Here is a 4,920-nt window from a genome sequence, read left to right as displayed (position 1 = left end):
TTAATTTATTACAAAACACGTGTATAATCTTAATAAACATTATTATTACAATAAATTTATTAATAACAATTAATATTAATTATTTTATTATCATACATGCAGCTTTTTTTTTTAAAAATTAATCTATTAATAACAATAATTAATTTATTATCATACATCTTAATAAAAATTATTACTATACTAATCTCTAACATTATCACCATAATAAATGATTAATCTCTAAAATTATCACTATTATTTTAATTAAATCAAAATATTTAAAAATTATGACTAAACTAATCTCTAACATTATCACTATAATAAACTACTAATCTCTAACATTATCACTATTATTTTAAATAAATCAGAATATTTAAAAATTATTACTACACTAATCTCTAATATTATCACTATAATAAACTACTAATCTGTAAATTATCACTATTATTTTAATTAAATCAAAATATTTAAAAATTATTACTATACTGATCTCTGATGAGCGGATAATTTATACGCTTTTTGGCATTATTTTTAAATAGTTTTTAGTATAATCTAGTTACTTTTAGGGATGTTTTCATTAGTTTTTATGCTAAATTCACATTTCTGGACTTTACTATGAGTTTGTGTTTTTTTTCTGTGATTTCAGGTATTTTCTGGCTGAAATTGAGGGACCTGAGCAAAACTCTGATAAAAGGCTGACAAAGGACTACTGATGCTGTTGGATTCTGACCTCCCTGCACTCGAAATGAATTTTCTGGAGTTACAGAACTCAAAATGGCACGTTCTTAACGGCGTTGAAAAGTAGACATCCAGAGCTTTCCAGAAATATATAATAGTCCATACTTTATTCGTGATTAGACGACGTAAACTGGCGCTCAACGCCAATTTCATGCTGCATTCGGGAGTCAAACGCCAGAAACACGTCACGAACCAGAGTTGAATGCCAAAAACATGTTACAACTTGGCGTTCAACTCCAAAAGAAGTCTCTGCACGTGTAAAGCTCAAGCTCAGCCCAAGCACACACCAAGTGGGCCTCGGAAGTGGATTTCTGCATCAATTACTTACTTCTATAAACCCTAGTAGCTTGTTTAGTATAAATAGAACATTTTACTATTGTATTCAGGTCTTTTGACCACATATCAGGGGATTGTATTTTTGATCCTGTGATCACGTTTTGGGGGCTGGCCATTCGGCCATGCCTGAACCTTCATTACTTATGTATTTTCAACGGTGGAGTTTCCACACACCATAGATTAAGGGTGTGGAGCTCTGCTGTACCTCAAGTTTTAATGTAATTACTACTATTTTCTATTCAATTCGATTTATTCCTGTTCTAAGATACCATTCGTACTTCAACCTGATGGATGTGATGATCCGTGACATTCATCATCATCCGTCCCTATGAATGTGTGCCTGACAACCACTTCCGTTCTACAAGCGAAAAGTCTTCGTGGTATAAGCTAGAATTGATGGCGGCATTCATGAGAATCCTGATGCATGACACATGGTTGCTCTCGCCTGACAACCGAGCCTTCCATTCCGTGAGATCAGAGTCTTCGTGGTATAAGCTAGAATTAATGGCGGCATTCATGAGAATCTGGAAAGTCTAAACCTTGTCTGTGGTATTCCCAGTAGGATTCTGGGATTGAATGACTGTGACGAGCTTCAAACTCGTGATTGTTGGGCGTGATGACAAACGCAAAAGAATCAAGGGATTCTATTCCGACATGATCGAGAACCGACAGATGATTAGCCGTGCCGTGACAGAGCATTTGGACCTTTTTCACTAAGAAGATGGGATATATCCATTGACAATGGTGATGCCCTACATACAGCTTGCCATGGAAAGGAGTAAGAAGGATTGGATGAAGGTAGTAGGAAAGCAGAGATTCAGAAGGAGCACAGCATCTTCATATGCCTATCTGAAATTCCCATCAATGATTTACATAAGTATTTCTATCTTTATTTTCAGTTTATTTATTATTAATATTCGAAAACTCTCTCACCATTTATTATCTGCTTGACTGAGATCTACAAGATGACCATAGCTTGCTTCAAACCAAAAATCTCTGTAGGATCGACCCTTACTCACGTAAGGTTTATTACTTGGACGACCCAGTACACTTGCTGGTTAGTTGGGCAAAGTTGTGAAATTATGTTTAGACCATGGTATTGGGCACCAAGTTTTTGAGGCCATTACCTGGGAATCAATTTCGAACAACAATTTAAGTATGAATGACAATTTCGTCCACCAAGTTTTTGGCGCCGTTGCCGGGGATTGTTCGAGTATGGACAACTGACAGTTTATCTTGTTGCTCAGATTAGGTAATTTTTTTTTTTTGTTTTATTTTCAAAAATTTTTTCAAAAAAAGAGTATTTCTCATCTGTTTTCGAAAATTATTCTAAATTTTTAATAATGAATTCTAGTGTTTCATGAAGCATGTTGAAGCCTGGCTGGCTGTAAAGCCATATCCAAATTCTTTTGGATTGAGGCTTCCAACCATCAGCATAGAGGCAAGTTAATTGATATATCAGATGTTGTATGACTGATTTATATCCTAAAGCTGGCTGGCTATTAAGCCATGTCCAACCCTTGGATTGGAGCTTTAGGCTAACATTGAAAGATTCCTGGAATTCTTCTTAAAAATTTTGAATTTCTTATTTTCCTTTTCCTATATGTTTTTTGAAAAATATAAAATAAAATCCAAAAAAATAATAAAATTATAAAAATAAAAAATATTTTTGTGTTTCTTGTTTGAGTCTTATGTCATGTTTTAAGTTTGGTGTCAATTGCATATTCATATTGTTCTTGCATTTTTTTCGAAAATTCATGCATTCATAGTGTTCTTCATGATCTTCAAGTGGTTCTTGGTAAGTCTACTTGTTTGATCTTGATGTTTTCTTGTTTTGTGTTCTTTGTTGTTTTTCATATGCATTTATGCATTCATATTGTCTAAGCATTAAAGATTTCTAAGTTTGGTGTCTTGCATGTTTTCTTTGCATCAAAAATTTTTCAAAAATATGTTCTTGATGTTCATCATGATCTTCAAAGTGTTCTTGGTGTTCAGCTTGACATTCATAGTGTTCTTGCATGCATCATGTGTTTTGATTCATAATTTTCATGTTGTGAGTCATTTTTTATGTTTTTCTCTCTCATAATTAAAAATTCAAAAATCAAAAAATATCTTTTCCTTTTTTCTCTCAAAATTTCAAAAATTTGGGTTGACTTAGTCAAAAAAAATTTTAAAATTAGTAGTTTCTTGTAAGTCAAGTCAAACTTTCAATTTTAAAAAGCTTATCTTTTCAAAATCTTTTTCAACTTTCAAATCTTTTTCATTTTTCTTTTATGATTTTCGAAAATTTCAAAAATTATTTTCAAAATTTTTTCTTAATTTTATTTCAAAATTTTCGAAACTTAACTAACAAGTAATGTGATTGGTTCAAAAATTTGAAGTTTCTTACTTTCTTATTAAGAAATGTTCAATCTTTAAATTCTAGAATTATATCTTTTAATTTCTTGTTAGTCAAGTAATTAATTTTAATTTTAAAAAAAAATTAATCTTTTCCAACCATATCTTTTTAATCATATCTTTTTATCATATCTTTCTCAAAATTTTATCTTTTTCAAAAATTTGATTTCAAAATATCTTCTTATCTTCTTATCTTTTCAATTTTGACTTTCAAATCTTTTTCAACTAACTATTTGACTTTTTGTTTATTTCTTATCTTTTTCAAAACCACCTAACAACTTTTCTCTCTCTAATTTTTGAACATATCTCCCTCTTTTTCAAAAATTCTTTTTAATTAATTAATTATTTTAAATTTTAATTTTAATTTTATTTCTTATCTTAATTTTCGAAAATCATTAACTCCTTTTCAAAATTGTTTTTGAAAACTTCTCTCTTATCTTATTCTATTTATTCATTCATTAACTAACACTTCTCTTCATCTCAAATCACTACCCTTATCCTCACCCTTGTGTTTGGATTCTCCTTTCTTTATCCCCTTTCTTCTTCTACTAATAATAAGGAACCTCTTTACTATGACATAGAGGATTCCTCTTCTTTTTCTGTTCTCTTCTCCTTCATATGAGTAAGAACAAAGAAAAAGGCATTCTTGTTGAAGCTGATCCAGAACCTGAAAGGACTCTGAAGAGGAAACTAAGAGAAGCTAAATTACAACAATCCAGAGACAACCTTACTGAAATTTTCAAACAAGAAAAGGAGATGGCAGCCGAACCTAACAACAATAATGCAAGAAGGATGCTTGGTGATTATACTGCACCTACGTCCAAGTTTGATGGAAGAAGCATCTCAATTCCTGTTCTTGACTGAGTTCTTGTAGATCTGTGAGACTGTTAAGACTAATGGAGTAGATCCTGAAGTCTACAGGCTCATGCTTTTTCCTTTTGCTGTAAGAGACAGAGCTAGAGCATGGTTGGACTCTCAACCTAAAGATAGCTTGGACTCCTGGGATAAGCTGGTCACGGCCTTCTTGGCTAAGTTCTTTCCTCCTCAAAAGCTGAGCAAGCTTAGAGTGGATGTTCAGACCTTCAAACAAAAAGATGGCGAACCCCTCTATGAAGCTTAGGAAAGATACAAGCAGATGACAAAAAGATGTCCTTCTGACATGTTTTCAGAATGGACCATGATAGATATATTCTATTATGGTCTATCTGAGTTCTCTAAGATGTCACTAGACCATTCTGCAGGTGGATCCATTCACCTAAAGAAAACGCCTACAGAAACTCAAGAACTTATTGACATGGTTGCAAATAACCAGTTCATGTACACTTCTGAGAGGAATTCTGTGAATAATGGGACACCTCAAAGGAAGGGAGTTCTTGAAATTGATGCTCTGAATGCCATATTGGCTTAGAACAAAATGTTGACTCAGCAAATCAACATGATTTCTCAAAGTCTGAATGGATGGCAAAATGC

The sequence above is a fragment of the Arachis duranensis genome, chromosome 1 (genome assembly GCF_000817695.3).
Source record: "Arachis duranensis cultivar V14167 chromosome 1, aradu.V14167.gnm2.J7QH, whole genome shotgun sequence".
NCBI classification, from domain to species: domain Eukaryota; kingdom Viridiplantae; phylum Streptophyta; class Magnoliopsida; order Fabales; family Fabaceae; genus Arachis; species Arachis duranensis.
The sequence above is the reverse complement of the archived record's forward strand: the minus strand, read 5'-3'. Positions refer to the sequence as shown.